The following is a 23,552-nucleotide window of genomic DNA, read 5'->3' on the forward strand; positions in this document are numbered from 1 at the left end:
GAATGACACGTGGACAAATTTGTCCCTGGTCCCGCAGGTACTCAATTTCCCCGTCCTGCCGAGTTTTGGCCCTGCCCCATTCCTGTAAGCTCTGTCTTAACCGCACAAGTCTCGAACACTTTCGATTTTAAAAGTGTTTGAGGCTTAGGCAGATAAGGACTGAGTTTGCAAGAATGGGGCAGGGATAAGAAAAGAACTCGACGGGATAGAAAAATTAGTTCCCGCGGGGACGGGAAAAAATTTGTCCCCATGTCATTTTCTAGAAACGCTGGGAAATGCAGTACTCGATTGGAGGGAGCGGGTGGGTTAAAACATATAGAAAGAGATGCTGGAAAAGTGAGTCCTGGATCGGGGGCGGGGTTAGGAGAAAAAGCGGATGCTGGGAAAGCGAGGCCTAGATCGTGAAGGGGGGGCGGGGATTAGGACGAAAAAGCGGATGCTGGGAAAGCGAGTCCTAGGTCGTAAAGGGGGGGCGGGGATTAGGGCGATAAAGCGGATGCTGGGAAAGCGAGTCCTAGATCGAAAAGGGGGGGGCGGGATTAGGAAGAAAAAGCGGACGCCGGGAAAGCGAGTCCTAAATGGAGAAGGGGGTGGGGCTATGGTGGTGTGGGGTTTTTTTTTCTGGAAAGATAGAGTGGCCTTGTTCAAGCACTATCTGAGAGTTTCCGGACCTGGCTTTCATCCTTTTGGATTGGGCATGGAGGCAGTAGCGTGTGCGCCTGCGTGCTGCATTACTGTCGCTCTGAGAGAAGATGGCGGTGGTCGGTAGACCAGTCTGGGAAGTGGACTAGAGGAGAGGGGCGGAGGAGGAGTAGGAGAAGGAGGAAGGAAGTGGGGTTAGCCGGCCGGAGTTACAACGAGTGGAGAAGCCGGGCTGCTGTTGGTCCATGAATTTCTTGCTGGGAAGCCACTAAGCAGCGGGTAAGGCAGTGTCAGGTAAGAGTATTTATCGCTGGCGGCTACTTTTGTGTATTGTCCGGTGCTATTGGTGTTTCGCTCTCATTCCTAGACAGTCTCTTGTTTTGTTCTTGTACTCGGGGAGGGGGGGTACTTTTCTTTCTGAACCCCCCTCCTTCTCACCAATGCATTCAAAACAGATGCTTTCCGTCCGAAACTTCAAATAAACTAAATAAAACAGATTTTTTTTGGCCGTGAGAGAGAGTGGTGGGGGGCTCAGAATAAAAGTAAACCTGATCATTTATTATAGCTTTTTTTTTGGGGGGGGGAGGGGCGCATTAGGGAGTCTTGATGAACTGAAGTTTGTAGAGTGACAAGTGTACACTTAGAGCTCACCCTGTGATCTTTAAGTAGATGTGAAACAAAAAATCCTTTATATTTTTCCTGGAAACTTAGCAAATCTCTGCACTGTTGTAGTTAAAAGCCATGTGTCCCTTTCCCCCCACAGCTGTTCATTGATAAACTTAGTGACAACCGTTGGTTAGACGTGAATGAAACGTATTTTAGTTTTACCTTATTCAGTATGCACAAAAACAACTTATGTAAAACATTTTTTATCACTTCAATATGTAGAAAATGTATATTATAAAAGCATGGATGCATCTATATCATTGCTCTAAAAAAAGAGGCAACACTAGGGCCTGGTGCACTGCAGCACATTTCCCTTTTCACCTTGTAGGTTTTGGTTCCTACATTTCCACTTGGTTTAGAATTCCCAGTTTGCTTTTATCGGGTACTGATCATAGTGATATTTTTGTTACTATGGAGTTAATAACATTGCGATAGGTAGTACAATTAGAGCCTTGCTTAGTGTTTTATGAGGGAGAGCTGCAGCCTCTGTTCTTATCAGCAATAGCAAGAATTTTGAGAACTTGCTGAATTGCTGAAATGTGTATTATTTTGTAACTCCTGAGTTTTATGTGTTTTGCCTTTTTCTTTGTTTTCTCCTTCCTCAGCTGTCTCTCTCACACCCTTTTTCCAAATAGGATGCAGTTCAGGAGCCTATTACTAGTGTGACCAGTAATAGAGGCAATAAAAGAAGGTAATAGTCATCCTGAACTTTGGTACCCCAGGTTTGCACTATCCTGTGCCTGTTGGAAGTAAACAGCATTCACTTGAATGCCAATATGTAAAGTAGAAGTTCATGATTCATTCTTGGCTATACTTATTGCTTAGCTTTATGAAATTTTTAAAATTGGATTAAGTTCCTCTGTCATTTCCCACTTTGTCAAGAGTTAATCGGAAAAAGTGACTTTTAGGGGAGTAATTTAAATGCTGTTGTGGGAGGGGGTTCTAAGAACAGGCTGATGCAGACTTGACTTTTTTTTTTTTTTTTTTGCAAATGTCACCCTTTATATCACTACCTGAGTACTGCTGCTCATACACTGACAGAAAGGATGACATTTTACAATAAGCTGTGGATTACTTGCTGCAGTACTAAGACCATGGAACACTCAATGAAGTTACATGGATATGCTTTTAAAACAAATAGAAGGAAATAGTTTTTCACTCAACAAATAGTTAAGTTCTGGAACTCTTTGTCAAAGGATTTGATAACAGTGGTTAGCATAGCTGGGTTTTAAAAAAGGTTTTGGACAAGTTCCTGGAGGAGAAGGCATAGTATGCTATTGCGACAGACATGGGAGGAGCTGCTGCTTGCCCTGGAATTACATTACATTACATTACGGATTTCTATTCCGCCTATACCTTGCAGTTCAAGGCGGATTACAAAAGATTTGACTGGACATTTTCCAGTGAAGATACAATTTTATTAGCAACATTCTATACTACCATTTGATTTTCTGCCAGATACTTGTGACCTGGATTGGCTACTGTTGGGGACAGGATACTGGGCTAGATGGACCATTGTTCTTACCCAATATAGCTATTCTTATGTTCTTATGCGTAGAGCATGCCATGATAGGGATCAGTAATTTTGCAAAAGAACTTATATTTATTTATTTAATTCATTTTCTATCCCATCCTCCCCAAAGGGCTCAGGATTGGTTACAGGTTAACATACATAATATACAGTTAATAGGTTACAATTTTCCATAGTTACAATACAAGTTTGTATGTGGGGGGTTTTTGTTGTTGTTTTTTTAGAAGTCTGATTGCTGCATTTTGTACACATTGGGGGTGTCGTATGCTCTTCACCGTGAGACCGTTGAATAGTGCATTGCAGTAGTCCATGCGGGAGAGGACTTAAGGCGTGGAGTAGCTGGGTGAAGTCAGACTCAGAAAAGTAATTACTTCTTTTTTGGAGTTGTTGAAGGTAGTAATATGAGGAAGATACAGTACCACCTGAAAGATGTGGTTGGAGAGTGGTAGGTTGGAGTTGAGGAGTGCGTGGTCTTTTGCAGTTATGGTAGTTGTGTCCCAATGTAGAGATGGACGGATGTAGTTGCTAAAAGCTCTAGTGTGGCTTTGTAAAGGAGGGAGTTAGAGAAGTGGTGGTCTACAGGTGTGGTTGCACCATACAAGGTCTGTTCAAAAAGTTCCAGGACTGATTTTGTTTAATAATTTTTTGTAATCTTGCAACGTATTCCATTGGGTCCCCCTTCAAAGTATTCCCCTTCCCTTCATATACACTTTCCCCCAATATCATTTCCATTTCTGGAAATGGTCCTTAAATGCATCTTCAGGAATCGCTAAAAGTTGCTGCTTTGAATTTTGCTTTATGTCTTCAGTGATGTCAAATCACTTTCCTTTCAGCATGGATTTAAGTTTAGGAAACAAGACGTCAGGAGAGTAATGTGACTGGGGAAGAACAGTTATTGTGTTTTGCCCAAATTTGTGAATTTTGACGCATTCAAAACACCTTCCATGACACATTCCCCATAAGCTATTTTCAACATTTCATAAATTTCTGTAGTGGTCTTACCCAATTTAAAACAGAACTTCATGCTGTAGCACTGCTCATTGAGTTTGCACATGATGAAAAATAGCTGATCACGAAAACACTTTCATAAAAAGTGCTGAAGCTCTGAGATGAAAACAGATATCAACAAACGGAAAAGAGGAGGTTACTCATGAGGTTTCAAGCTACTCATCGCCGCTGAGCATGTCTCAAAAGACGTTCCATTGGTGCGCAATTCAAACTGTTCTGGAACTTTTTGAACAAACCTCAGACTTATACAGAGGCATTATGATAAATTTTGTTTTGTTCTTTTCAAATATTTTCTAATATTGTATTTACTTTTTTGACTGAGAAGTCCAGTCTATTGACCTCATTGTATTTTTCTGGGGCTGATGCAGAAAGTTACTGTTGCAGGCTGCAGTGTGTGGTTAATGAGTGATCTACATGCTCATTATGGACTACAGGATACAGGAAGGGTCCCAGCACTGAAGCTGACTCACGCAGAAGACATCAGTGTACAGAATATTGAAATGTATACTAAAAGCCTCTTTACTAATCTGCTGTAATGTAAAGCTGTGCGATGTCTAATGCAGTGGTTCCCAACCCAGTCCTGGAGGACCACCAGGCCAGTCTTGTTTTCAGGATAGCCTAATGAATATGCATGGAGCAGATTTGCATTCCTGGCACCACCATTATATGCAGATCTCTCTCATGCATATTCATTAGGGCTATCCTGAAAAGCTGACTGGCCTGGTGGTCCTCCAGGACAGGGTTGGGAACCATTGGTCTAATGTACCAGCACAATGCTTATAATATACTACCTGGTCTGAGGTCATGTAGAGCAGTGGTATTCAACCCAGTCCTCGTGGACCACCTGGCCAGTCGGGTTTTCAGGATATCAATGAATATGGATGACAGAGACTTTGAAAACCTGACTGGCCAGGTGGTCCCTGAGGACTCGGTTGAATACCACTGGTGTAGAGGACCAACCTCAGCTTGACAGCCTAATAGTTTTTTTTCATTATGCTCCCCCTCACCTTATTTGAACTGACCCGACCGCTGACCTTACCTAAAAGTACCCATCCTGATCACTACCCCCATGGAAAATGTAACCCCCCCCTCAACAATCCCTGACAGTTTAGAGACTCCTGATCCACCCACCTTGATCCCCAACATAAAAAAGTATCCCTGGTAATCTAATGTTCTCCTCTTCTCTCCCCAACAACCCCCAGAGCAGCTGCTCGCATCTCAAAACTAGATAGTCACGATGCCCCCTCACTTTTGCCTCCATTGCTGAATGATTCAAAATGGCAGCCCTGACCAAAACAATCCATTGCAACACACTACTAGAGCTTGGACACTGCTATTATGGATCATGTTGGTTCCAGAGGCAGGAGTGAGTGTGTCGCTCATGCCTGTCCAGTCTTGAGGTACTTGTGGCAAGTTTGGGGAGGGGAAAGGATATGTTAGACTACCAAGGATACTTTTACTTTTTTTAATGCTGGAGTCAGGGGCTGTTAGACTACCAGGGATTGTCACAGAGTTGGCTATCTCTGATTTGGGTCAAGTCAGAGGGTGGGGGGAGTACTGTAAGAACAGGGCAGATGCAGCAGATGTGACTCTTTTCGTTGTAATGTCACCATTTCTGTCAGCTCTTGAGCCAGAAAGGATGACGCTTTGCAGTGAGTTGCTTATTACTGCTGCATTAAAAATGCAGCAGTAATTTGCATGCTCACTGCTTACAGCATGTCACAGTATTTTAGGGTTGATAATTCTGAGGTAGTACTGGTGCACTGAATCAGCTCTAATGCACATCTTTCTGCATTGGCCTTTCTAATTGGTGACCGCTTATATGGAATCCAACATTATGTATAATATGTACAGATGGAAACATAATCTTACTTATAAGTTTGCAATTGTCCATACTGGACTCAATTCATTAAAGGGTACTTTAATTTAGGTGCCAAAAATCTGGGTGCTAAGCACCAATTCTGTAACTGAAATATTGTATGTAATTGCTGTTTATAAACTATTTGCATAAGTCCACATTTTGGTTCCTAACTCTAGGCATGACAGTGTTATAGCCAAACAGCCAATAATGGACAAGCACAGAGTTTGCTGTGCAGCTGCTGCTCTCTTTCCCTCCTTTCTTACCCCCCCCCTCCACCAGCCCATGTTGCATTTCTTATTAGCACAGCACAAAGGTGGAATTGTTCCAATCAGAATGGTGCACAAAAAAGTGTCTTTCAACTCATCTGATGAATCCAAATGCCTTTATTCTTCCAAAATTCATAAAATGACTCTGACTCGACATGCGCATGTTTCGGCCCAACCGGCCTACCTCAGGAGTCTTACGAGTCTTCAACTGTATAAAAAGTGCATAATCTCACTAAATGCTGCTTTGGAAAAATGTATCGTGTACACATTTTTCTCCAGGTCTCCGGCAGTGGTTCCTACATGCTGCTGGCAGTTGACCCAGAAGCCTTGCCTATGACACAAAATGGAAACGCATCAGAGGGAAGACTTCCAGGGCAACTGGAGAGAGATAATCCAGAGTAGTCTGCTGTAAATGTTTGCACCTAAATATTGGCAGTTGTGCATGTAATTGACAGCACTGTATTCTATAACTTAGGCCCAGATTCACTAAAGATAGCGACTCAATCACTGTTGGCCGATTCTCTGGCTAATTTGCAAACAGCGATTGATTTACTGTCAGGGCTTCTGCTATTTTTTTTAATGGAACAGATGTTCTGCGCGATTTAAACGTGCACCATCTGTTAAAAAAGCCCTCCCACCGCGCTAGCACCCCCGATCTACCGACTGTCCACCCCCCGCAAACCCATAAAAATGGCAGAAGGGATGCCCACTCCCTCCTGCTACCAGATTCCCGCCGCTGATGCCAAAGAATGGCAAGAAGGATGCCCACACCCTCCCACCACCAGACACCCCCGCCCGCAGATGCCATCAAACTATTAAATATGTCAGGAGGGATGCTCTCTCCCTCCTGCCAGTGGAGTGCCCCCCTCCCTATTACCTTTCGTTGGGAGCAGGAGGAGTCCTTCCTGCATCTCCACCGGCCGCCGCTGTCTGTAATGCAGGTCTTAAGCTCCACCCCATGCATCATCTGGGTGGGGTCTTGGGCATCTGAGCCAATTGGGGACTTCCTTAAGCTCTCTTTGTATCCCAGATCTTGATTTGATGACTAGCACGCAGATCTGAAAAAGATTTTAATTTGCCTAGTAGCACAACATCCGCTATTGTGTAAATACCCAAATCCATCCATTCCTCCCACATTAACCGTTTCCCATCAATGCAGATATTCAAGTTTCCCCATAATGGACATAAATGCGATCTTTCAAGGGGAATATCTAAATTACATTACATTTGTGATTTCTATTCCGCCAATACCTTGCGGTTCAAGGCGGATTACACAAAAGTTTTCAGAGATTACATAAAAGTTTTCAGGAATAGCATAAGAGATGTCATAAGAGTTACATAAGAATTACCAAAGATGAGAGTCTATTTCAATAAGCGCCCTTTGAGTAGATTTTACAATAGGATTTGATTTTAAATGCTTTGGGAGCTTGATACCTATTTCATCTTGCAGACGAAATGGATAAAGCAAATTCTGTTCCATTTTGGTAAACTGTGTTGCTCAGGTAGTAATCAATACATAGCTTGTCTCAGTATATAAGCAGTGATAGTTATAGAAATGTGGAAGATTTACCCCACCATAGTCTCTAGTAAGCTGTAAAGTTTTGAAAGCAATCCTTGGTTGTTTATTTTGCCAAATAAATTTACTTATTTCCGTATCTGAATCCTTATACAGTGATGATGAAAAATAGGTAGGAATCATGTTCAAATAGTACATGGGTCAGCCATGAGCAGCATGCAAGAGCCACTGTGTACTGTTCCAGCAAACAAGTGTAGCTGGCGCTGAAGATAAGGAGCAGCCAAGCCGGAAGGAAGACGGACATGCCCTTGCAGGGGAAACTAATTCTTCACGGACCGGCAGGAAATTTTTGTGGACCGCCACCGGTCTGCGGACCGGCAGTTGAAGAACACTGCCTTTAAGGACTCCTCAACTTTAGAAAAGCAATAAAAACATACCTCTTTACCTAACTCCCCTGCTTATTGCCGATAGATTACAAAGAAATATTAATGTATATTGCTACTAGATCATCAGTATGTGTCGGGTTAGGATAAAAACTTATTGATAAATCTTGAAATGTAACTGTCAAATTTATCCTTTAAACTGCATAGTATACATATTTGTATTATATCCCTAGTATTTGTCAAGTTAAGATAAAACTTGTATTGAAAAACCCAAACTTGTATTGAAAAACCTTGCTCTGTAACTATGGCAAATTGTAACCTGTTAACTGTATATTATGTATGTCAACCTGTAACCCATTCTGAGCTCTTTGGGGAGAATGGGATAGAAAACAAACTAAATAAGAATCCTTTGTATGTTTCCTGCTATTATGTGGGTATCTATTGTCTGAATTTTAGCTGTGGGTTAGACTGGCGGGGCCAGTTTGCAAGTCTAGCCCTATTGATAACCAGCCTCTAGCTTCTTTCTGAGAATTAGAACTACCAACATGGTACGGACAGTGTCTGGTGGTATTCTTATGCATTCATCTAGGTTTTGTGCCACCTTCGTCAGTTTATAGCTTTCACAGCCTTTACCCGGTTGAATTCATGGATCAGCTTCTGGGGTTTAACTTTGCTTGCTGTGTCCTGTCTCCAGAAATAGAATGAACTGACTGTGTCACCAAAGCATTTTTCTTAAACCTTGCAAATATGCATTCAGACTCTAGGATTCTCCAAAAGTGCGTCCCGATTTTAGGCAGCTGTAGGCGTCCTACAGCTGTCTAATCAGCCAATCGGGATGCATGTTTTAAAAAAAAAATGCTCCCCAGGCAGGCCGCCTATATTGAAGGCGAGGCCCGCAAGACACCTAGGCCCTGATTCTGTATAGGACGCCCGGGAGAGGCGTACTATTCAGAATCGGCCTACACTAAAACCCCGATTCTGTAACCGGCGTCCATGTTACAGACGCTGGTTAGAGAATCGGGTTAGATTAGACACGGCCCGTTATACTTATCGCGGCAAGGGATCTCTCTGCCGCTATAAGTATAGCAAGCCGCGGCCTGTCCGATCGGATGCCCCCCCTCAGACACTACCAACCACCCCCCCCGACACTACCAACCGCCCCCCCCCCCCGACATTACCGATCTGCCTCCCACCTCGACACTACCAATCGCTGGCAGGAGAGTGTCCAATCCCTCCTGCCCGAAGACGGCACCCCCCCCCCCCCCCGGCGCTAACAACCCCCAAACCTCCAAACTAACCTGTTCTTCAGGCCAGATGGTTCTTGCCCGTCTAGCCGGTAAGCCCGCCTCGTCGAAATGAGGCGGGCTCGCCCCTTCCCGGCCCATCCCGCCGAAGCCTAAGGCCTGATTGGCCCAGGCTCTAGAAGCCTGGACCAATCAGGCCTTAGGCATAGCGGGTCCGCCCATCCCCACTAAGTCTAAGGTCCAAAATGTAGCCCTGCAAAGGGTTGGAGTTTGAGACCACTGATTTATAGTGTATATACAAATGCCTGATTTGGCCCCTCTTCAGTACTTACCTCTAGTATCCCTGGTGGTATAGGAACAGGGAAGGAGGGATCCCCAGCTTCACTTGCCCCGTTTCCACCTGGGCTCAAAATAGCAGCTCTTACTCCCTGTGGCAGTTTTGTGGAATTGCTGCTAGTGATCAAGCTAACAAATCGGGGAAAAATAAGCAGGCAGCAGTAGTTCACACACAGTAACACATGCTAATGTGTAGTAAATATGTCATTTAGTTCATTTTATTATTCTTCCCAAATTAACTGAATGTTTGGCTACAGCTCCGTTCAAACTATGCCTTCCTCTTTTTAAGTCTCTACTTCTGTTTTATTTTAATTCTTTAGCTCATTTTCAACTTTCTTGGGCACTACACATCACGTGTTAAGATCTAAGTTAATCTCCATACCCTGGTTTTACTTTGCCCCACCTGTTTTATTTTACTTTTTTGTGCCTTCCATACCTTTGAGCCTTGCACCTTTTTCAGCTGCTACTTCTGAATCATTGCTTTCTTTTGGCATGCACCACACAGTTCCCAGCGAATGCCTACGCTCTTATGCTTGTCTCAGTTTCAAGTCTTTTTAAGACCAGCCTGAGAGTTTAGGCTCCATACTATTCAGGCTCACAAAGAATTATGTGGTACAGGCCAGAAGAAAGCAGCCGTGTGGTGGTGGCCAAGAAGGACATTGGAGGAAGGCAAATACTGGCTGCCACAGTAACGTATCTAGCTGTCATGGCAACCTATTTTGTATAGGGAGTTAGTACTTCAAGAGGATGAATAAATGATAAAAGCAGTTTGGGGTTGGCAAATATCTCGGGGAATTAGGTGCTGGGTTTTGTTGTTTTTATTTTTTTGTAGAATTTGTGCACAAAATTTTCCCCATCCTATGGCTTGAAATTTCTTCCTATTCCAACTCCCCCACCCTCTGCAATGGTACACTTGCCTTTATCTGCTCCCCCCTCTCCCCAATGGCACATTCATATTTCTCTATCCCCCCCCTTTCATTGTACTATTGGAAATGGCTCTTCCCCCTACCCTGCAGAGGTCACATAAACAGTCTGGTCTAAACTGTAAGAGGAGGAAGTGACCTGATATGCAGTGGTTCATTTTTTTCTTCCTCCTACCATGTGATCTCTGCAAGAGGAGGGGTTGATGCTGGCACTGAGCAACATTCTGGTAGGTGGGGAATTCTGCACAAATTCTGCAGAATTCCTCTAAGAATATAAAATATAAGGCGATGTAGTGAGGGGATAGGATTTTTTTTTTTGAGAACTCTTTACCAAAAGAAGTAGTAGCAGATAGGGATGTTGAATGCCAGACAAAATACCCCATGCTGAGCCCCTCCCTGAATAGCCACCTTGAATTCTTGTGGCCCCAATTACCGGGCATGAGTGAGCTTTCGCACTCCTGCCTGGCACTGAGACGCTTGCTGAATGGCTGCCACGAGTTCTCACAGGCCTGCAACAAGTCTGGGAGGAGGGTGTGGGGGGGCGGGTGGATGATGACCCGAATAAAAGACAAGACTCCCATTTTTGGGTTATTTTTTTAGCCCCAAAATCTCATCTTATATTTGAATATATACGGTAAAAGAATTCTCATGAAAAGCTTTATATCGCAAACTTTTTACAGTAGGAAAAGCCAGTATAAGTCAATCTACATTGCAGGAATAATAGAAGAATAAATAAATGCAACAAAGGAGGTAAACTATGAGGAGAATACTCTTTCGGTGTTAAATAAATATCAGATTTTAAACAATATCTGAGCTCTCAATGACAGCCAATGGAGTTTCTGTTACATCTACACAGGAATCCTTACGTTAGGTGATCAATCCATTGCTGCGAACTGGCTTTGCAAAAGTGTGTTAATCACAGCTTTCAGCACCTCCCTTATTTCCAGGGGAGTGTAGTGCCCCTTTCAGTTTTTCTGTCTGCAAGTGAACTGTACAGAGGTGTTTCTGGTCTGCTCTGCTTAGTTTTTCTTATTTACAGTTATTTGTTCATTGTTTTTCTGAGGCTTTGGTGCCCTGAGAACCCCATATATGGGGATTCTATGCCTAGGAAAGGACGCAGGGTCTGTAGAGTCGGATTGCAGTTTATAGGGCAAACGTTTGGGTGTACCTGTGAAGCCAGCCTGCTGTATACCATTTCAAGGCTTGGAGTCCGTTCTCCTGGGAGCCAGCTTGCCCTGAAATTTTTTTCAGAGGCTTGCTGTGTACAGGATGTGGGTACCCTGAGTAAGAACCCTCGGGGTATCGGGGATCTGGTTGCGTATTAGCCCCCCCCCATTGTGCTTTGAGATTCCATAGGGGTAGTGGTCTTGGTTGAGGTCAATCTGACTGGCAGCCCAAAGATTTCCTCAGTTGGAGGAGTTTCTATGAAGTTCTGAGGCAGAAAGTCCTTTCCATTCTCTTATGCTGCAAGGAAAGCTGATAGGCAGACACCTTTACAGAACTGTAAGTACAGCCCCATTATTTCTGGGATTGAGGTTCAAGTTCCCAACTTCCAAAATCCCTATTTCAATGTGTTTTGTTTTGTTTTTTCAATAAAGTCTACTCGGGCTGTTTTGGTGCAATTTTCCTTGGATTTTAAACAATCTCTTTTTCTGAAGCTTTTATCTGTCTCAAAACCCCTTGATTTTTACTAACCGACAGGGATGGACTTTTCAGGGTGTTTTGACACCATTGCTTGTCAAGTTTGTGCAAGATGGCTGGCAGAGAAGTAGCTTCAAAAAATATATAAATACCAATAATCTGAAAACTTCTGCTATGAAAAATTGGTAAAGCCCTCCCTTTAAACCCAATGCAATGATAACGGTTGCACCAAAGTTTCCAAAGATTAAATTAAAGAGGTTTCAGTACGGGCTCAATTATCCCTACGAGTGACCAAAAGCCCCGGCAGGAATTCATAGGTGACTAGCACCAGACCCGAAGGTCTAAATAAACCCTGCCCCGTACATCATGATTACCCTTATATAGAACATGTAATTGATAATATTAAATAAGTATGTGTAAAGTGCAAACGTGCATCCAAACGGGGAATGAAAGCAGGGGAACATGTATTTGAAACCACCCACAAAAATCAATGTAAAAAGTTATCAAAAAATCAATGAAATAAGTTCATAAGTTAGTAGAATAATAACATCATAAATTAATCAATTCAAAAAATTCATATCATATCACCATTGTATCTCAGTTCATTGATTAATAAAGAGTGAATAGTGAAAATCATGAAAAACACTCCAAAGCTGCATTAGTTGATCAAACAATTAATACACTTAGCTGAGTCTTTCAATTTCATGGATATCACCACCATATCTCCACTCGACAAGGCCCCGTTTTGTTGTCTTCTTCAGGAGGGAGAGTTGATAGACGGTGAATCATCTGGTCCTAGAGCTGGGAGCGAAAATATGACAAACCCCACTCTGCTTCCAGCGGCACAATCACGCTGAAACCAAAGGCAAAGGCACAATGGCGTCCGGGGTATTCAAAAACCTCCAAGAGCCCCGTCCATGGCAACGCATTAAGAAAAACGTAATGACGTGAGTCGCACAGGTGAAAAACGAACAAGTAAAAGTAAGGAACAAGGATTCAAAGATCAAAACAAACAAAAAGACCAAAAGGATCGGAATGATCAAAATCCAGAGGTCCAATGTGAAAAAGTTATCATGAAGTTGCAATTTGTTAAACTATGTAGTAAAACACTTGTCAAAGCAAAAACAAACTGCAGACACCTATGTACGAGATGCAGGCAATGTTTGTTATACCAAATATTTTATTTTATGCAGTTAAAGATACCACCTTATAACAAACCAAGGGGCCTGACACGGTCTGTGTTTCGGAAAACACTCCTTCCTCAGAGGTCCTAATGAAAATAAATATGAAAGCTAAGTAGATATCTAATATAATAAAATGATAGGCCGCGCATGCGCACTAAAAAAAACGTGTTCCCTGGTCCGTCGGGAAAATACGAGTGCGCATGCGCGCCTACAACGTCACCACAGCCTGCTCTCCGTCTCCACCTTGCGCCGCTGCAGGCCCCACACTCGCAACTCACACATCCGCTGCAGCCTAGCAACTCCGACCACAACCTTCCACCCTCAACCGCCTATGCCGGCTCAGGCTGGCGCGTTGAGGAGTCGGAATGCAGACCCGGAAGAGCGAAGGAAGCCTCACACTGAGCAACTGTATTTACACTGTGCAACGAGCCTCTGCCACGGTTCCGGGTTCCTCTCAGCCTACCCTTCTCGCGGTCTGGCCGGCTACCTTAGTCCTTTGCCGCCGCCGCCACCCCCTTCCCTTCCCTACCCGCGGTCGACAAAACTCTTGCCTCCAGCAGCCGCCGCAGCACTGTAAACACGCTGCTTCGCGGCCTCTACTGCCTTCATTTGCTCTTCCGTTTCTCTGATGACGTCATCAGGGACATGGAAGAGTAAATCGGGGCAGTAGAGGCCGCGAAGCAACGTGTTTACAGTGCTGCAGCGGCTGCTGGAGGCAAGAGGTTTGTCGACCGCGGGAAAGGAAAGGGGGTGGCGGCGGTGGCAAGGGACTAGGGGAGCTGGCCAGACCGCGAGAAGAGAAAATCGCGTGGGCCACGAAGAGACAGGGAGGAACTGAGAAGAAGGAAGAGGGAAAGGGGCCTGCTTTGGGGAAGGGCTGTGCTTGGAGGCAGACAGCTTTGCTTGGGGGGGAGACAGAAGGGGGACCACAGAGAGACAGGGAGGAACTGGAGCGGGAGAGGGAAAGGGGCCTGCTTTGGGGGAGGGGTGTGCTTGGAGGCAGACAGCTTTGCTTGGGGGGGAGACAGAAGGGGGGGCCACGGAGACACAGGGAGGAACTGGAGGGCCAGAGGGAAAGGGGTCTGCTTTGGGGGAGGGGTGTGCTGGGAGGTAGATAGCTTTGCTTGGGGGGGAGAAAAAATGGGGGGCCATGGAGAGACAGTCAGGGAGGAATTGGAGGGGTAGAGGGAAAGGGGTCTGGTTTGGGGGGGAGGGGTGTGCTGGGAGGCAGACAGCTTTGCTTGGGAGGGGAGACAGAAGGGGGACCACGGAGACACTGTCAGGGAGGAATTGGCAGGGTAGAGGGAAAGGGAGCTGCTTCGGGGGGGAGGGGTGTGCTGGGAGGCAGATCATTTTGCTTAGGGGGGGAAGACAGAAGGGGGGCTACGGAGAGACAGGGAGGAACTGGAGGGGGAGAGGGAAAGGGGGCTGCTTTCTAGCACCCGTTAATGTAACGGGCTTAAAGACTAGTATATATATAATACATAAATCAATATAAATTGGTGTGCAAAAATAAACCAAATAAAGATCCATGTGAACAAATATATGAGATCGAATAGACTTATAAACTTATAAGATTAAGAGGATAATGTGCAGAGTGGAAAAAAATTAGTGTTATTTATAATTCATGCATATAACCACCATGGTGAACATAATAATTTCACATAAGTGTTACAAATACAAAAATATTAATTTGCTTATGTTTATAAGTGTGAGCATGAAACTGGAACCCAAAAATTGAAGGACATGCCATTGATTTTTGTATACTGCGGGCTACCGCTGCAGACTGAGATGAATGGGAAATGACAAAAACTTGATTGGGAGATTTTTCTTTCTTCCTCTGAGTGAGTAGGAGATCTTGATTGGCATGCCATGTTTGTAAATAGGCCCTTCGGATCACAGATGTAGGATAACCCCTTTTAAGAAATTTATCCCTAAGAGATTTGGCTTCTGTTCTGAAGTCTAGGTCGGTGGTACATATTCTCCTGGCTCGTAATAATTGGCCAATGGGTATGGCCACTTTTAAACGTTTGGGAAGACAACTTGAGTATGACAAAAAAATATTACGCTCAGTACTCTTGTGGTGAATTTTAGTAGAGAGATTACCCCCTTGGGCCATGACAGTGGTGTCCAAAAAGGTGATGTATTGTTTATGACTGGTACACGTGAACTGTAAACACGAGGTTAGGGAATTAATCCACGATAGAAAAGTTGTTAATTGTACTTCAGTTGAAGTCCATATGAAAAAGATGTCATCTATGAACCGCAACAAGCAGACATGTTCAAAAAAAGAATGAGGATACAAAAACTGTTCTTCAAATTGAGACATAAACAAATTATCAATACTAGGGGCAGCCGTAGTGCCCATGGCAACCCCTTGGCTTTGTTGGTAAAAATCATTGTCAAATCTAAAATAATTTTTAGTGAGAACCAAGGATGCCAAATTCATCAAGAATGCAGTAGAAACTCTTAGAAAATGAATCGGTTTAAAACTGCATGCCGCAGTGCACATGAAGAAGGGTGGGAGCCTCAAGCTTAGCCCTATCCGTGTTCTCCAGAGCTGGAGAACTGCTGTGGGTCTGGGAGATGGGTAAAAAAATTCTGCCCAGAGCCTGAATCCAACGAAGACGTGAAGCTCAGATGTATGGAGTCTGTAGAACCCCACAAAAGCCCAGTCAAAGGTCCTAAAGGGCTCTTCCCCCCCTCTCCCCCCTGCATGAGGTTTTTCTTCAGAATCTTATGTGGAGAGCTTTTCAATGGGCCCAGGCTGTACCGCGCAGCTGGAGAACGTGCTGCAGTTAGTCCAAGGTACAGAGGGAATATGCTGCGGAGGCTGACAGCAGCCTGCTAGGATCGCTACAGCACTGGCAATCTTCTATAGGCTGCCATAATTAGCTTTAAAGGTGAGAATAGGAGGATGCTAGAGAGAAGGGGGAAGCATGCCAACCTTTGGGAGGGCCCCCTAAATCTGTGGAGCCGAGGGTATCCAGCACTGGCACTTATGCAGCATTTCCCGACTGACCCTCCCCCCTCTCCTCCTAAAGCAGAAGCAGCAGTGGCAGTGGACGGTCAGCAAGAGGCAGCACTTAGGACAGGCTGTTTGCTGCCTGAGTGCTGCCACTCCTGCTTTAGGAGGCCTGAAGGTATGGGGAGGAGGGTTGGTCACCGAATTGACAAGCCCTATTTTATTTTTTTATTTATTTATTTTTTAGAAAATGAATCGGTTTAAATCGATTCAGTTTGGCAAATCGGGCAGCACTATTTTCCAGTGCTTTCTGTAGCTTCCTCCAGGGACTAGACTGGTTGGGTGTTGGTCATTGTTGTTCTCCTGTCTCCCCCCCCCCCCCTTTTTTTTTTCTTTCCTCAATATTTTTTGAAATTTAAGGATTGTAAATCACTTTGAGAAGAGTGGTACTGTAAGAGGTTAAATAAGCATAAGCAATGTTCTCTCTAAGCTGTGTGAGTGTGCACCTCTTAGCAGGAGGCTGTGCAGCCGTTCAGCCACACTGCGCAGCTAATGGAGTCAAAACCAGCACTCCTCCAGTATCACTCTTCCATCTTGTGTTCTACTGTTGCTTTTCAGACGTCACTTCCTTCAGGGCAAAGCTGGCAGCCGTGGATATGCATGGGAAGGTCCCGCAGCCAGTTTGTTTCTATTTGCCGCTACTGCTGCTGCTGCTTTGGGAAAACAGCAGCGATGGGGATGCTAGGGGGCACACGCTGGTGGGTGTGAGTTTGAAGGAAGACTGAAGCCTGGTTAGAAGGGAGATGCATACAATTTGGGATGCCTTCCCCAAAATTTTTTAGAAAGTGGAAAAGTAGATGGTTGAAATACTAAAATTTTTTGTGTAATGAAAGTCTTCAGTATTCACAACGCACGTATGGGGAAACAATGCCCCTAAACTGGAGCTGACACTTAATAAACCAACAGGGTATATACTTGTGAAACATCCTAGGACCCTTCAGTGAAATGAAAAAATATTTAAACACTCCCAAATGTGATAGTGTCAAAAAATACAAAATCATACAAGATAAGGTTTTGCAACCCCTAGAAGAAGGGAGAGAGGGAGATGATGGGAAGGGGAGAGAGCAGGCAGACTGTATGGAAAGGGAAAGAGACAGGAGTTTGATACTGATTGAAGGGAGGAGAGAGTGGAGATACTGGATGGAAAGGGGGAGAAGAGGTAGATGCTTTATAGAAGGGGGTAGATGCTGGATGGAGAGGGGAGAGAAATGAGCAGATATTTTTTGGGGGTGAGAGACAGGAAGGAGGGAGATAATGATGGAAGTGGGGAAAAAGGGCAGATATAGGGGGCAAATACTGTGTAAAAGGGGGAGAGAAAGAGGGCAGAGTTAGTGAAAGACTGGAAATAAGGGGACGTACAATAGGAGAGCCAGGATGAGGGAAAGAGAAGGAAAGCTGCCAGTAGACCATAAGAAAGAGGGAACGTGAAGACTAGATATTAAGAATGAGTTAAATCTGGACATAGAGGTAGAAAAATAAATTGAAGGCTGAAAGGAGAAGGAGGAGAAAAATCCTAGAATAACATGTATGACAGGAAAGCAGAAATGAAATGGCCAGAACATAAAGGTAGAAATTTTTATTTTTTTTTTAAATTTAGGATAAAGTAATATGGTACCTGTGTTTATAAAGGTTAATAAATACAAATAGAAAATAGAATTAAGATGATATATTTTCATTAAACTAATTGTAATACATTTTTGACCAACTGTTGAAGACAAAAACCTCCTTTCTCCTTGCTCAGCTCCTTTCTCAGGTCTTACTGCCTTGACCTAGGGAAGAAGATGTTGGCTTCTGAGAACTAACTGAAAAATGTTTGCCCTTTCAATAGAAATTCATCTTATTTTTCATTTTTTAAATTTATATTTGTAATTCTTAATTTGTAATGCAGTGTGTATAATAACATCAGGGTAATGTAACGGAAATTCTTTGCTCACATCAACTCAGTCCTTTGCGAAAATTTATTTTGCTCAAATAAACTTTGGTCCTTAGAGGGAAGATTAAGCATGAGCTATTGCATATTGACCCAAACATTTAAGTCTGTTCTTGGGCTAGGCCCAAAGTATTGAAATGAGGATTTAACAAGTTGATGGAAGCATATGGTTTTTTTTAAGGTAGAGACTATTATAAAGAACAAAATTAGCAGAGCATAAGCATGGATTAATGAGACAGACAAAGTCAACATGGATTTAATCCAGGGAAATCTTGCTTTTCACCAATCTACTACATTTCGTTGAAAGGGTGAATAAAGGTGAGCCAGTCTGTTTTGTGTATCTGGATTTTCAAAAGGTATTAGACAAAGTACCTCATGAAAGATGCCTGAGGAAATTAGACAGTTAACAGTTAGTTATTTTATTTGATGTACCACACTTTACTGACAAAAAAACAACGGTCAATAATTAAAAATCAAAACAAACAGGAAATAAACAGAAACAGGTTAACAAAGACATGACAAGTTTGCAGACGACACAAAGCTATGCTGGGCAATCAGATCGCACAAGGATAGCGAGGAACTCTAGAGTGACTTGTGTCAGTTAGAGAAATGGGCGGAGAAATGGCAGACGAAGTTTAATGTGGAAAAGTGCAAAGTAATGCATTTAGGCAGAAAGAATAAGGAACACGAGTATAGAATGTCAGGTGCAACTCTGGGTAAGAGCGAATAGGAAAAGGACCTGGGTGTACTGATAGATAGGACCCTGAAGCCGTCGGCACAATGCGCAGCAGCGGCAAAGAAAGCAAATAGAATGTTAGGCATGATAAAGAAAGGAATCACGAGTAGATCAGAGAAAGTTATAATGCCGCTTTATAGAGCAATGGTCAAGCCACACTTGGAATACTGTGTCCAACATTGGTCTCCCAACTTAAAGAAGGATATAAAACTGTTGGAGAGGTGCAGAGACGAGCAACGAAGCTAATAAAAGGTATGGAGAACTTGGAATACGAGGAACGACTTAAGAGACTGGATTGTTCTCCCTTGAGAAAAGGAGATTGCGAGGGGACATGATCGAGACTTTCAAAATACTGAAAGGAATCAACAAAATAGAGCAGGAAAAAAAAAATTATTTACAATGTCCAGTGTGACACGGACAAGAAGACATGGACTGAAGTTAAGGGGAGACAAGTCCAGGACAAATATCAGGAAGTTCTGCTTCATGCAACGAGTGGTGGACACCTGGAATGTTCTCCCAGAGGAGGTTATTGCGGAATCCACCGTTCTAGGATTTAAAAGCAGACTAGATGCACATCTCCTTACGAGAGGCATAGAGGGATATGGGTGACTAAAATTATGCCAGGATGGGCCTCTGCGTGTGCGGATCACTGGACTTGATGGACCGAAGGTCTGATCCGGAGATGGCAGTTCATATGTTCTTATGACGCAAATAGGCAACAAGGGCAGGAAAGTTTACTAAGTCTTAAGGTAAAAACAAATAGGAATGGAATAAAAAGGGAGGTAAATTAAGGTTGGATATCAAGAGCCAGGTCAGAAGAAATTAGAAAGTCATGGGATAGGAAATAGTGTCCTATTATGGATTAAAAGCTGGTTAAAAGATGGAAAACAGAGTAGGGCTTAATGGTCAGTATTCTGAATGGTAGACAGTGGGGGTTCCCCAAGAGTCTACATTATGATGGGACTGCTGTTTTATTTTTTTATAAATGATCTAGAGATGGGAATAATTAGTTGAGTTAACTAAATTTGCTGATGACACAAAGTTGTTAAAACACAAGAGGATTGAGAAAAATCACATGACCTTGTGAGTCTGGGAGACTGGGCATCAAAATGGCAGATGACAATAATGTGAGCGAGTGCAAAGTTATGCATGTGGGAAAGAGGAACCCAAACTATAGCTACATTTTGCAAGGTTCTGCATTAGGAATCACCACTTAGGAGAAGGATCTACTGAGGTGTCATCGTTGATATGTTGAAACCCCAAGAGAGATTACATATGTTTTCAGTTTGAGCTTTTAGATGCGTAATCAAATTTTAGCTGTTTGGCCTTCAGTTTTATTTCTTAATGCATTTTGTTTTAGAATCTGGTTTCTCAAATGTCCTCATAAGCGCTGTGATAAAAGCCTGCTTCTATTTACTACGCATGATTCGTTCGATATACAAATGCTTAGAGCCTAAATCTCTAAATATTCTAATTCATTCATTGGTCATATCAAAATTAGACTATTGTAATTCCTTATTTATTGGTATAATCCCAAAAGAATCTCGACGTCTTCAGATAATTCAGAATACAGCTATCAAATTTATTGCCAATGCCAAAACATTTGATCATGTAACACCTTGTTACTGGTCAAGTATAGGATTTCCTACAAAATAATCCTCCTGTCCTTTAAAACACTATCATCAAAAGCGCCTTCATTCATTGATAAACTACTCGTAACACTAAGATCATCTGACCAAAATCTACTAACTGTTCTGTCATTGAGAATAATTAGCACAAGACATAACATTTTTTCAGTTTATGCCCCTCATATTTGAAATACCATGCCAACATATGTTAGAGAAGAAAAAAACTTAGATTGATTTTAAAAGCAATCTCAAGTTTCTTATTTAAGGACACTTTCACATTACAATAAATTCTTTCCAATAGATTTTTTTTAATGAACCTTTTTAAAATTTATTCCCTAATTTGTTTTTTCCTTAATTGTTCTCTATCTTATAAGGAATGTATTTCTGCCCCTTCTTTTCCTTTTGTACCAGTCAGTCTGTACAGAGTCAAATGTAATTTCTTTATTTCAGGTTGTATTTCTTTTATGTACTCAAATTTTTTTTTTTTTTTCTGTACAATCCGTTTTATTGAATTTTCAAAGAAATATACAAAATGGCCATAGAAGTACAAAATAGGCAACGTAAGTATACACCTAGGCCGTATAACAGACCAATAAAGAGTGGTAATGCATAAACATGTAGTAATACAAAAACATGCAGTCATACTAACAGAAATAGCAGAAGTGATCCATATATTATAAAGAGAATACAGTCAGAATCTATCAACCAAAGAGTCCTCCGAAGGAGGTATAGGAAAATCACAGTATCTAAGAAGGGCATCCCAAGTACGATAATATCTGGGAAGGAAGCCAGCATGAATAGCCAAATGACGTTCATACGTAACAATAAGATATACATAGTGCCACCAGTGACAGACCGTGGCTTGCAAAATATTTTTTCAGAGTTGCAACACAACTTTAATTGCTACATTAAGCAATATGCCAAATAATTTGGAGTGCTGAGAGGGAAAATTTAAAGGAACCGAGGCAGATCGCAATATAATCTGCTGGAAAAATTGGCAAATGCCAACCCAAAATCTGAGCAATCGCATTCCAGATAGTAGTCCAATGTTGTGACACACAGGAACAATCATATAGCATATGTTGGAAAGTACCTGGACACTGCTTACAAGACCAACAAACCAAAGAATTAGTCTCCTTTCATCATTTACTTTTAAGCGGTGTCCAAATGGCCCTATGCATACAAGTCATACAAACGCAAACGTTTAGAAGTTAGAAATTCCCCATTACTTTGTAGAATTCTCCTGTGTAACCATCATTCCCAGGTGCTTTCCAAGGTTTGAGATTCTTAATAGCTAGTTGAATTTCCAGTTCATTGATTGGGGAAATCAAAGCCTGAAGAGCTGAGGAATCTAGGACAGGAGATTGGATAGTAGTTAAGAAAGATTGGATAGCCTGCACTGAAGGCTGAACCCCTAAATTATATAAGGTTTTATAATACTCCTGAAACTGTAGTGTAATATCTGAAGTCTTGGACATATGTGGAAGTACCAACACGTATAGTCTGAATTTTGGGAGCCCTAACCGATCGTTTGAGGTAGGAAGCAAGAATACGTCCCGTTCTGTTGCGCTGCTCAAAATAAGTAGCACATGCTTTATGAAATAAAATCCCTGCCCTTTCAGAAAGAACAGAGTTATATTGAAATTTAAGCTGACGCAAAGTACAGATGGTAACACTAGTAGGATGAGAAATATAAGTAGCTTCCAGAGATTTAATCTTGTAATCCAAATCAACTAATAATTGCTGGTGAGCTTTAGCCTTCCTAGCCGAGAAACCTATAATTTCACCCTGCAGGTTAGCTTTATAAGCATCTCACACTATAGGAAAGGAGACCTCTGAGGTGTCATTAAATGAGAAATATTCTGCCGCCTCTGCATGCAACTGAGATGTAAAACTGGGATCAGTCAATAAAGCAGAATTAAGTCTCTACAACTGTGACTCTGTCATAGCTGCCTGAAGCTCTAAAGACATAATTATGCCTGCATGATAAGAAATATGCATGGGCTCTATAGTAGAGGAGGAGACCACTGAAAGTAAGTTAGACGAAACAAAAAAATAGTCTAAACGGGAAAACGATTGGTGAGGCATAGACTGAAAGGTATAGTCCAACGTGGTAGGATGTTGAAGTCTCCAGACATCCCCAAGGTTAAATTGAATGATAAGAGACTGCCAGGCCACATGAGCCTGTGATTGTTTAAAGGGAGTACTAGATTTCCAATCCAGAAGGAAATCTTGTACTGTCTCGCTCATACCGAGTTAAAGTCTCACCCCATAATGAGATAATCAGATGTCTGTTGAGCTAACACCTGGGCCAGATCTGTGTAGAACCCCAGATCATCGATAAGAACATAAGAATTGTCGCTGTTGGGTCAGACCAGTGGTCCATCGTGCCCAGCAGTCCGCTCACGTGGTGGCCCTTGGTCAAAGACCAGTGCCCTAACTGAGATTAGCCCTACCTGCATACGTTCAGGTTCAGCAGGAACTTGTCTAACTTTGTCTTGAATCCCTGGAGGGTGTTTTCCCCCACGACAGACTCCGGAAGAGCATTCCAGTTTTCTACCACTCTCTGAGTGAAGAAGAACTTCCTTACATTCGTACGGAATCTATCCCCTTTGAATTTTAGAGAGTGCCCTCTCGTTCTCCCTACCTTGGAGAGGGTGAACAACCTGTCCTTATCTACTAAGTCTATTCCCTTCAGTACCTTGAATGTTTTGATCATGTTCCCTCTCAATCTCCTCTGTTCGAAGGAAAAAAGGCCCAGTTTCTCTAATCTTTTGCTGTATGGAAACTCCTCCAGCCCTTTTCGAGCAGTACCGTGTCCTTCTTCATGTACAGTGACCAGTGCTGGACGCAGTACTCCAGGTGAGGGTGCACCATGGCCCGGTACAGTGGCATGATAACCTTCTCCGATCTGTTCGTGATCCCCTTCTTTATCATTCCTAGCATTCTGTTTGCCCTTTTTGCCGTCGCCGCACATTGCGTGGACGGCTTCATCGACTTGTCGATCATAACTCCCAAGTTTCTTTCCTGGG

At 42.9% G+C, this 23,552-nt stretch overlaps 1 protein-coding gene across 7 annotated transcripts in view; it reads left to right on the forward strand.

Annotated features, from left to right (window-relative positions):
- The first annotated feature begins 659 nt into the window (after nt 1-659).
- APC (APC regulator of WNT signaling pathway) overlaps nt 660-23,552 on the forward strand; it is a 344,325-nt gene continuing 321,432 nt past the window's right edge. For 4 of the 7 annotated variants that reach the window (XM_033929104.1, XM_033929106.1, XM_033929103.1 and 1 more), the window contains exon 1: nt 660-936. The gene's annotated coding sequence lies outside the window, so the exon portion shown is untranslated. The remainder of the gene's footprint in view (nt 937-23,552) is intronic. The other 3 variants (XM_033929107.1, XM_033929109.1, XM_033929105.1) reach the window with 1 other exon arrangement.

This window comes from Geotrypetes seraphini, chromosome 1, assembly GCF_902459505.1.
Source record: "Geotrypetes seraphini chromosome 1, aGeoSer1.1, whole genome shotgun sequence".
Classification (NCBI taxonomy): Eukaryota; Metazoa; Chordata; class Amphibia; order Gymnophiona; family Dermophiidae; genus Geotrypetes; species Geotrypetes seraphini.